The sequence below is a fragment of the Jaculus jaculus genome, chromosome X (genome assembly GCF_020740685.1).
Source record: "Jaculus jaculus isolate mJacJac1 chromosome X, mJacJac1.mat.Y.cur, whole genome shotgun sequence".
Lineage (NCBI taxonomy): Eukaryota > Metazoa > Chordata > Mammalia > Rodentia > Dipodidae > Jaculus > Jaculus jaculus.
The window spans coordinates 129,833,383-129,845,425 of NC_059125.1; positions in this window are offsets into that span (position 1 = coordinate 129,833,383).

Sequence of the window (12,043 nt, forward strand, 5' to 3'; positions counted from 1 at the left end):
GATTTAGGCTCAGTTTTAAAAAAGAAAAAAACACCCTGTATCAAAGAACAAAGTGGAGAGCAACTGAAGAAGGTACTCAACATTGACCTCTGGCCCTCACACACACGCTCACCTGCAACAACATAGATGAATACACATCCATGCATGTGTGCATACACAGAGAACTTCCTAATATACACACAAGGCTATCTATTACATACATATATAAATATATATTTATACATATATATTATATACACATATAAACATATATATTTATACATGTATATAAATATATGTGTGTGTGTGTGTGTGTGTGTTTCTTGCTGGGCGTGGTGGCACACATCTTTCATCTTTCATCCCAGCACTCAGGAGGCAGAGGTAGGAGGATCGCTTAGAGTTCGAGGCTGCCCTGAGTCTACATAGTGAATTCCAGGTCAGCCTGAGCTAGAGTGAGACCCTACTTCGAAAAACCAAAAAAGAAAAATGTTTCTTGAACATTTTCCATATCTATTATAAACTAATGTAGCCAACCTTTTTCCCTCCTCTTGCCTTAGGAGTTTAGCCTGAGAATCAACTTGCATTTCTTGGGCTTTTCCCTCCGTTCCTTTCGATTCTCCTCTTGCTTATGAGACATCGCAGTCTTTTAGACCATTTGGACAAACATCCAGTTATGCATGAGCAGGGGAATCATCGGAGCAAACCACAGCAAGAGGGCAAACAATCGTGCACCAAGACTGAGGAGAATCACATCGAGTGATTTCAGCTTGAAAGCATCAATGGAAGAAGCTCGTTATTTATTTCAGTTTGTCAAGAAAACAAACTGCAACTTCCTTGGCAACCAAGCAGTGCTCCTACCCTATTTAGGACACAGTATTAACTGTCTCTATGCACACAGTAGCAGTGCCTGTCACCGCTGTGGACCATGATTCTCTAATCACTGCGGGGCTAGACAACAAAATAAGAAGGCAGGTCTGGTCTGGGACCAAGCCCGACAATAAGGTAACAGGAAACATACAAAGAACACAGTCCAGACCAGAGTTGGAGGGGAACAAAAGAGGGCCTTTGTTTTAATTCCCTCAGAAATCTGGAGTGCTGACAGGAATCCAGGGAAGCTGGTAAGTATAGCTGTTGGGTGTCAATAAACTCACTCAAGACTATAGGATGGGACGGATGGGAGTGATTTGGGCAACAAGAGAAATATTCACATTGCAGGAGCAACCCAAAACAGATGAGGGTTTTAAGGAAGTATGGCACTGGAAGCTTAAGCATGATGTACTATAGGGGTTATCTGGCTCTAAAATTTATTGAGGTGAAACAAAAGGTTGGACTGTACAAAGCTTAAGAAATTTATTGTAGGCCAATCAAAATTGAGTGACCACTGCTTAAAGAGTCTCTGGACTACTGAAGTTCATGGGCAAACAGTTCTTGCTGTCCCTCCCACTGTATATGCAATCATACTGCCCAAAGCAAGCCTGGAACACATTTTTATCTGACGTCCAACAGCAACGCTATTTTCTCAGAACATTTTCAGGCCCTCATCTTGATGTCCTGTGCTATAAATTCCAAATTTCTAACTATTCTTTGGCACCTTTGCCTATAGTCCTGACTCCTGACTAATGAGCTATGTCTGGCAGATTGGGTGGCACACACCTTTAGTCCCAGCACTTGGGCATCTGAGATAAGAGGCTCACTGTGAATTTGAGGGCAGCCTTGGCTACAGAGTGAATTCCAGATCAGCCTGGGCTAGAGTAAGACCCTGCCTTAAAAAAAAAAAAAAAAAAAAAGAACTCTGGGGCTAGAGAGATAGTTTAGTGGCTAGTGTGTTTGCCTGCAAACCTAAAGGACCCAGATTCCATTCTCCAGGACCCACATTAAGCCAGATGCACAAGATGGCACATGCATCTGATCTGGAGCTTGTTTACAGAAGCTGAAGGCCCTGGTGTGCCCATTCTCTCTGTCTCTCTCAAATAATACATTAAATTAGTAAGGAATTATAAAAATGGCCCCTGAAAGTATAGTCTTAAAAAAATAAGAATTCTGCTTATCACATGATAACTTGGGGCCCATTCTGTGTCAAGAGTCCCAAAACCTTTGCAAACCAAGATTACTACTCCAGAAAAGAAGGTGCCCTGAGCTGGACAGACAGCTTAGTAGTTAAGGCATTTGCCTGCAAAGCCAAAGAACTCAGGTTTGATTCCCCAGGACCCACACAGCCAGATGTACAAGGTGGTGCATGTGTCTGGAGTTCCTTTGCAGTGGCTGGAGACCCTGCTGTGCCCATCCTCTCTTTCCTCTCTCTCCCCCTCTCTATGTCTCTTAACTAAATAGTAATAATATTTTTTTTTAAAAAAAGAAGGCACACACCTTTAATCCCAGCACTTAGGAGGCAGAGGTGGGAGGATTGCTGTGAGTTCAAGGCCACCCTGAGACTCCATAGTGAATTCCAGGTCAGCCCAGGCTAGAGTGAGACCCTACCTCAAAAACAAACAAAAAGAAGGTACCCCTAAAAAATCAAATCCCACCAATATGACGATGGTGACCTGTGTATATTTTGACTTCATATCTATGCCAAAAGTCTTAGCATCTGATAGTTGAGGGAATTCAAGGCTAACCTGAATTCTCCATGGCTACCCATCTACTATCCTCATACTGTTCCTTGAAAGTTCTGTTTTTCTGAGTAAAGAAAGGAAATCACAGGCAGTTAGCCTTTGAGAGATAGCCTTCTCCATTTTTAGTTACGAATGTGTCAAGGTCATCCTAGGAAAACTACTTGTGACTACCAGTACAATTTTGGAAAGCACTTGCTCCAGTGAGTAGTAGGTGAGTTCATTTTGAACAAGCAGAAAACAAAAGACTCACTTGAAAGTTTTGGAATGATCTCCAAGGAGCCCCTAGTAATTGATAATGGCAATGGCTTTGTCCCAAGGGGCAAAGGCCTTAAGGAGATACTTTGAGGGTACTAATGGAGTAGATCCTTGCTGCTGGGGTTTCATCACTGGTGTTTTTGACCTCATGAGACACAAGGGGGAGCTGCAGTATTTTTCTTTCCAAGGTTAAAAAAAAAAAGCAACAATTGAACACATCTTCAACTTCAGGATAAATACCACAAAGGACTCCTAATTGCTTTAGGAGCATTTTACATGGCGACTATTTGGAAAACAAGCCTGAAAATGTATAAAATGTCACCACTGCTGGAACAAAATCCCTCAGAATACCTTTAAAAAAAGACAGTATGTCAAATCTAAATGATCAGTTCACTGACCAGGAAAAATGCAAAACTGCCTTAACTTGTTCATTGAAATATCCTTAATGCTGGATTTCCCAATCCTAAATCATACTTTTAACTCCTAAAATAGATTTTCACCCAACTCCTTAAAATGGTACCTCATGCTTCACACAAGATGGTGTTCCCTCTTTGCTACTATTAAAAAGTGTGTGTGGTGGGGGCAGGGAGTAAAGGGCGAAGCATAACAGGGAGGAGATAGATCAGGGCCGAGACAGAGAAAAGCAGGCTGCCCCAAATCTATAAACGTATACCCAATGATGATGACCTAGCACAAACGTCAGCTCCTCTGGAAATGTGGTGACTCTTCCAGCCTAGTAAGAAGTCTATCCCTTTGATTTCTGCCTCTTTTATTTACAATATGTAAGTACCTGCAAAGAGTAGGACTCAAATATTTCCCAAATGCATCCATGTGGGGAACCAAACCATCCAGCATGCATGACCTGTTGTTTCTTTAACCTGACTCTATTATCCCACTATATCAGTGTCTTAACTGTTCTAAGATATTTTTACTCAGAAAGATGCAATTTGGAAATAGCTGCATTGTTCATTCCAGAAACCCTTCAATACAACGTGTGATGGAGCTGGAAATGTGGCTCATTTGTTAGTGTTTGCCTAGCATGCTCACAGCACTGCCATAAACTGAGTAGGGTGGCAAAGCTTGTAATCCCAGCACTCCTCAGCTTAACAGAGTTCAAAGCCAGCCTGGATGACATGAAACCTGCAGGAAGAAAGGAAGGGAGGGAGGGAGGGAGGGAGGAAGGTTAGTTTCTTAGTTATAGACGATAACTAGTTTGCATAGCTAGTTTAAGGCCAGCCTAGAATACCTAAAACCTTTCAAGAAAGAAAAAGCCAGGTTGAGGTAGAAGGATTGACCTGAGTTCGAGGCCAGCCTGAAACTACATGGTGAATTTCAGGTCAGCCTGGGTTAGAGCAAGACCTTACCCCAAAATAAAGAAAAAGGAAAGAGAAGTAGGAAGGGGAAGAGGAACAAGGAGAGGAAAGAACAGGAAAGGAGAAAGGAAGAAGCGGAAGGAGAAGGGAAGGGAAAAAGATGAAAGTACGGCAAGTAGGTAGGGAGGAAAGAAGGGAAACAAATTAATTATTATGCACCTGCCTCCACCAAATTTCTAAGTTAAAGTCCCAGATTCCAAATTGATTACGGAAATAAGTCAATCCCACAATGACAAGTATTGCATTTTCTCTTGTGTGGAAGAATGGAAGATAGGTTTCAAAGAAAGGGCATTAACTAAAAGGAGGGTTACTAAAACTAAGGAAGGGGCTTTGAAAAGTGGGGGTGAACTGAGGATGTAGCAGCACTCAAGGAGGTGGAGGAAGGAGGATCAGAAGTTCAAAGTCATAGGCCGGGCGTGGTGGCACAAGCCTTTGATCCCAGCACTCAGGAGGCAGAGGTAGGAGGATCGCCGAGAGTTCAAGGCCACCCTGAGACTACATAGGTAATTCCAGGCTAGCTTGGACCAGAGTGAGACACTACCTCAAGAAACCGAATGAGGGCTGGAGTGATGACTTAGTGGTTAAGGCTTTTGCCTGCAAAGCCAAAGGACCCAGGTTCAATTCCCCAGGACCCACGTTAGCCAGATGAATAAGGAGGCGCATGCGTCTGGAGTTTGTTTGCAGTGGCTGGAGGCTCCGGTGTGCCCATTCTTTATCTGCCTCTTTCTCTGTCCTTCTCTCTCTCTCAAATAAATAAATGAAAAAATTTAAAAAAAAAAAAAACGAAAGAAAGAAAGAAAGAACGAACGAGGGAAGGGGGAAGGGAAGTTCAAAGACATTCTCACCTGCGTAGCTAGTTTGAGGCCAGCCTGCAATAATTGAAAGCATTCAAGAAAGAACAAAATAAGAGGGAAGGGGAGGGGAAGAGGAGCAAGAAGAGAGAAAAAAATAACAAGGAAGAAGGAGGGAAAAGAAGGGAAGAAAAGGAAACAAAAGGAAAAGGAAGTAAGACAGGCAGGCAGTAAAGAAGGAAAAGGGAGAATGGATAAGATGGAGAGCAGGTAAATAGGATCCAAGTATATTATATGCATGTATGGACATGTTGTAATGAAACCTTTTTGTTCAATTAATACATGCTAAGTAAATTAGAAAAATAAGTGGTCCTTATCAAATACGGAATCTGCCAACACTTTGACTCTGGACTTCATATCCTCCAGAACTGTCAGGTTATTCTCAGCTGTCTATAAGCCCTCCAGTTTCTCTTTCTTTCTTTCTTTCTTTCTTTCTTTCTTTCTTTCTTTCTTTCTTTCTTTCTTTCTTTTTTTTTTTGGAAAGTTGACTAAACAGATCACTAGCTAGCTTTGTACCTTAGGACCTTCTACACATCCTGTCTCTAAACCCTTGTTGTTTTTTTTTGGGGGGGGGTTCACCAAATCTAAACCATTACATATGTTATGGGTTTTACCCAATCCTAATCGTGTCTTCCCGTCCCATAAATGCGAACATCAAAGCCTCATAATAATTCAGGCTTTGCTGTTCTCCTGGAAGACTATCAAACTCTGTCAGGGCAGAATTCTACTTTAAGGTAGTTTCGACTTGGCATCAAGTTGGATATTCCAGTAGTATTAAGAAAAGCCAGTATTTTCCATTTCCATATAATTTTAGAGTGGAGGGGAGAGAAAGAGGCAGACAGACAGACAGAAAGAATGAGTGCACTAGTGCCTCCAGCCACTGCAAACGAACTCCACACGCGTGTGCCACCTTGTGCATCTGGCTTTATGTGGGTATTGGGGAATGGAACCCCAGTCCTTAGGCTTTGCAGGCAAGCACCTTAATCGTTGAGCCATCTTTCCAGCCCCTGTTTCCATATAATAAATGTTAAAGTACCTAATTAATTCATGGGCAAGTAATGGGAGTGGCCTGGATAGAGGAGGAATAAGGTTACTGTAAAACGTTCTTACTTAGGGTCTGGAGGGATGGCTCCGTGGTCCAGCATGCTTCTTGGGCAAGCATAAGGGCCTGAGGGGGACTGACACTGCCATAGTTCAGACTTCCAGAAACTAATAACAACACTTGGGCCTATTATAGCCGTGCATGCCTATGACACCAGTCAATCAGGGGAGCAGAGCCCACAGGTTTATTAGAACCCCACAAGCCAAGTTCCATTCAGGCTGCAGGCAAGTGACCCGACTGTAAGGGAGCATATGAGACATGCAAGGGCACACACACATGATGCTCCACATACAATATACATATGCAAGAAAACAATTCTTACATTGGGGCCTCATTTGGAACCATTTAAAAGCACTAAGATTTGACCATTTTTATGTTAGTCTTTTCATAATTACTGCCTTATAAGCTTTACTTTTTCATGATTTGAACTGTACACATGGCAACACTTCTAACCCACACACCCTACAGCAGGTGGTAGTTTAAAACCAACACTACAGTAAAAGATTTGCTTTCCTTTCATTACAGTCCACCTGATTCTGCTGGTTATGCAAACCAGCTCAGCAATGTGAACCACACATGCTTATTTCTCTGAGGAGCTTCTGAGCACATGCAAGCTGCTTCTACATGTGTCACTTGCCATATAGGTAAAGAAATGAGAAAAAGAGAAAAATGTACTCAAGAGAGCAGGTTGATCAATAATGTATTAGTGTATTCAGTCCCTCTTAACAAGGGTCAGAATTCTTGAATATTACTTTGAGAAATTTCATTCATTGCGAGGCAATGAGTTATATGAGGTACTTTCTACTACAGATGTCTTCAGCAGTTTCCAGTGTGCTTTTCTATTTATGGCTGGGGTGGTACACTTTTCAAACAACTGAAGCAAGGTAATGTCCCTTACAGAATCATGAAAATCTGTGTCACAGAAATTGCCCAAGCTTCCTATTCCTAATGATAAAAATAAACCTACAAGCAAATGAGTTGTTCCAAGATAATTCCCATATATCCTATCACTATCAGTACACATACTGTCAAAACATCATCCCCTGGATCTGGAAAGGATTATGCTACGTGAGGTAACCCAGGCCCAGAAAGCTCTCTCATATGTGGACCCGAGCTACAGATGATTGGGCTTCTGTGTGAGGAGGAAAAAAACTCAATAGCAGAGGTCAGTAAGCTAGAAAGGAGATATAAAGGGAAGAGAAAGGAAGGGAGGGGGGTACTTAATAGGATGGTATTGTATATATGCAAGTAGAAGAATAGATTAATGGGCGTGAAAAGGCCCAAAGTGAGGTCAGAGGAAGAGATTGAGTAAAGGAAAGGTGGAGAGAGGGCTAATCAAAATCTAAGAGGATATAAATAAATCATATGGAATCCTACTTTTTTGGACAACGGAACACTCAGGAGCCATAGATCATTGCTAAAAATTTTCAGTGCCAGGGATGGAATACCTTTCCAGGGAGTTGTTGGCCAGGGAGGTCCCTGATGCCCCAAAAACATTATAGGCCATTGCCAAGGTCCTTGTTTTCCCACTAGGAATAGATGTTAAGACCCTATAGCTGAAGACTCCACATAGTTCGGCTATAAGGCCACTGAGAAATGCTGCTGGAATTGAGCTGATAACCTCCTCCATGTAGAGCAGCTGACAGAAAGCTGGAAGAAGCCATTCTGCATGCAGTTCAATGGGAGAAAGAGATACCACCAGTGAAGATACTCAACAGTGGGCACTGCAAGCCTTATATCTGGCCAGCCAAGCCAAATGAGCCAACGGGTGCAATAGTGGCACGTCTATCATGGTGAAAACCAACTGCCCTCTAATTGGACTGGAGGCCCGCACCAAGGGAGGGAATACATCCCTGATACTGAAAACTTAAAACAGGGGTAGTCATGAGCCCTAGGGGTGTAACATCTGCAGCTGTCTGCCTAAATGTATGCTTATCAAACTGCCCAGTAAGCACTTCACTTAATGTTCATACCCTTATATTAATGCTACTCTCACTTCTGGTTAGAGAATCTTCTCTTTTCAGATGGCAGTGACCTTGGGACGGCTCAGAAGGTATCATGGTGCTGGAAAGAAGTGACTGCAGTACTCAGTTCTGCAATATCTCTATCACACCTTCCAAGGCTCAGGATCTAATGCGGAAGAGGTGGCGGAAAAAATGTAAGAGCCAAAGGAAGAGTAGGACTCCTTACAACGTGCTCCCCCCAGACACAAAATGGCCTGGATATCCATGACCTCACATTGCCTGACACTACCTACGCAAGACCGTCATAAGAGGAAGAAAAAATCATGACATCAAAATAAAAGAGAGACTGATTGAGATGGGGAGAGTATATGATGGAGAATGGACTTTCAAAGGGAAAGTGGGGGGGGGAGGGTATTACCATGGGCTATTTTTTATAATCGTGGAAGTTGTTAATAAAAATTTGAAGGAAAAAAAAAAACATCATCCTCATAGCAAGGGCCTGAGCTGAAATTCTCAGTCATTTCCTGTGTATTTCTCTGAGACACATAATGACATTTTCCATGTGTCTTCTGGATATGTGGAAACAAACAATGTATATCTCCATAGGGAAATAAGGTCTTTACAACGTACAGATGCTTACACTGGTCGCTGACTTCCTTAGTGATGGTTTGAAAAATATGCAGAGAACCTGAAGAGAAACCAGGGGAATGACTTATGAGAGTATAAGGTTCAATTTCTTCAGTATAAAAAGTGACACCAATATTCAGAATATTAGGCATGTTCTAACTAATGTGTTGGAGTGGGATGGGGGAGTGTCCTCCAGCATCCTATATATGGTGCTGTATCTTCTAAAGCCTGGATTCACAGGTCCAAGACTGAAGGGGTGGAAATGGAATGGTCTCACTTACCATCACCCCAAGTGACCCATTAGCCAAATTTTTCTTCCTGTTTCTATAGCCTTATGCTCTGCTGGCCTAGAAGTCTTGGTTCCAGAGGGGGCAGTGCTTTTGCCAGGAGGCACAAAGAACATTCCATTGAACTGGAAGCTAAGACTTCCCCCTGGCCACTTTGGGCTCCTGATGCCCTTGAGTGAACAGGCTGAGAAAGGAGTTACAGTGTTAGCAGGGGTGGTTGATCCAGATTACCAGGGGGAAATGGACTGCTCCTCCACAATGGAGGTATGAAAGAGTATGCCTGGAGTGCAGGAGATCCTTTAGGGCATCTCTTAGTGTTAGCATGCCCTGTTATCAAAGTCAATGGACAACTGCAAGAGCCCTATCAAGGCAGTGTGATGAATGGCCCAGATCCTTCAGGAATGAAGGTATGGGTCACCTCTCTGGGTAAAGAACCAAGATGGCTGAGGTGCTTGCTGAAGGTGGAGGAAGTACAGAATGGGTAGAAGAAGGAGGCAGTTACAAATACCATCTAAGGCCACGTGACCAGTTAAAAAATAAGGACTGGTAATTGCCATGAGTGTTTCTGTCCTACTTTTCAAAGTGTTTGTATGTATGTACACTAATATTAAGATACTTTTGTTTTTCCTCTATTTCTCTACTAGGTAACTGATATTGGTTAAAATTATATCGCCAGTTAAAAACTGTTGTTGAATTTATATTTAAGCGATTATATTAGAGACTAAGCGTTATTCAAGGGAACTTGCTTTGTGTTGGGGGGAAGATTGTGCATTTCCTATTATAGGTGTCTTCATTTCAAAAGTATGTATGATGTAAGGCGATTTGGTCTGGTGTCAAGCTGACAAGGGGTGGACTTGTACAGGTTAAGTTTGGCTGTCAACTTAATCTGTTTAGGAATCCACAGATATTCCTCTTGAGTGGGTTTCTGAGGTTGCTTCCAGGAAGGATTAACTGAAGGAGGAAGTCCTTCCCCTAGAGTGAACCCTTCTGCCAGAGTGGGCAGCCTCTCTCAGAGGGGAGGCTTTATCAAAGTAGCTCTGGGAGAAAAGAATCCCTTCCTCCCACCTGGCTGCCAGTGCTGCTTGCTGCCTTCCAGCAAGACCAGCGCGGACTTAAGACCAGCAGCTCTCCAGGAAGCCTCCAGGTCTTGGGACTACTGAGGCATCTGACCTCCTGGACTGAGCAACTACCGGGTTCCCTGACTCTCGGGCCTGCAGACTGTTATTGTTGGACTGCCATAAGCTAATCCAATAAATTTCTTTTTAACACAATTCATTCTAACGGTTCGGTTCCTCTAGAGAACCGTAATATAGACATGTTCTAACTAATGTGTTAGAGTGGGCTGCTCCCAAGTATTTGGTTGTCAGTATTGTTGGGCATTCATTCTTTGAGTTAGAAATGAAAATTAGGTGGGAGAGGGCGAGGTTTATTCCTCAGAAACTTTCATATCTAGCTATAGCCACAGGTGATTAATGACATGTAATTGAGGAAGCACAGAAAGGTAGCTTAATTTGTTAGGGAATCAAGAGTACCAACAACAATAGAACAATCAGTTTAATATTTTCCATTTTTATCTGTCAGAAAGCCCAAATAATACACAACAAAACAGTACATGCATTGATGCACAACTTCTATTATTTTCTAATTTTTGAATTAATGCCATTAATTTGTTCTCTACTTCCAACATCCAAGGCTACTTGCACCTAAAACCAGCTCTTTCCATTTATGCCTTGATATTACAGAGACTCTAAGTGACAACTTTTCTCCTGTTTATTCCTCTTACCAACATCTTTGCTTCTGTATTTTTTTTCTTATACTTTAGTACTTCTGCACGCTGAAGGTCTAAAAAAAACTTCTTATAGAGCAAGCAACATCTTTTTCACATATTTATAAAAACAATTTTACCATGTGGTTTCTTAAAGGGGAAACAATTATTGAGTCATCACCAAAACTAAAATACAGAGTGAAATGTAAAATAGGATTTTCTATTATCACTAGAACTTTTAGAAATTCAAAGAATGAAAACACCAGCAATTCCCTGTCAGTATTTTCGGCCAATCATATACAGCAGAGTACAAAGATTAAAAGCTAAAGTAGGATTTCTTGAAAATCACAAGTCGCTCATATGTCACTTCTGCACTCCCACCTAAAACTGTGCTTGCACACTGTGTCTCATCCTCTCTGTGGCTCTGGTCATGGTGACATGGCCAAATGCACCAAGAAGGTCGGCATCGTCTGTAAATACTGGGCCAACTATGATGCCTCCCTCCAGACAATGGTGAAGAAAACTGAAATCAGCCAGCATGCCAAGTGCTGTGGTATGTGGCACTGTGGTTCCTGCATGAAGACAGTGGCAGATGGGCCTGGACCTACAATGTGGCTCTGCTGTCCCAGGAGAAGCCCTATCATTTGAGACATCCCTAGCCTTCAACAAATGGGTTAATTCATGTAACAACAAAACAGCAGTAAGATCAAGCACGACAAAACTGTATTAAAAGCTACTTCATCTACTAAGAGAGTACTGGAAAGAAATGGTCTGAAGCCAGTTGTGATGGCTCAGACCTTTTTTTTTTTTTGAATTTTCTTTTAAATTTGAAAGCAACAGACAGAGAGAAAGGGGGGGGAAGAGAGAGAGAGGGGGAGGGAGAGAATGGTCGCGCCAGGGCTTCCAGTCACTGCAAACGAACTCCAGATGCATGTGCCCCTTTGTGCATCTGCCTAACGTGGGTCCTGGGGAATTGAGCCTCGAACCGGGGTCCTTAGGCTTCACAGGCAAGCGCTTAACCACTAAGCCATCTCTCAAGCCCTGATTCACACCTTTAATCCCAGCACTCAGGGAGGCAGAGGTAAGAGGATCACTGTGAGTTCGGGGCCACCCTGAGACTACATAGTGAATTCCAGGTCAGCCTGGGCTAGTGTGAGACCCTACTTCAAAAAACCAAAAGAAAAAAAAAAAAAAAGGTCTGGAAGACCAAATACCTGGTCTCTGCTTT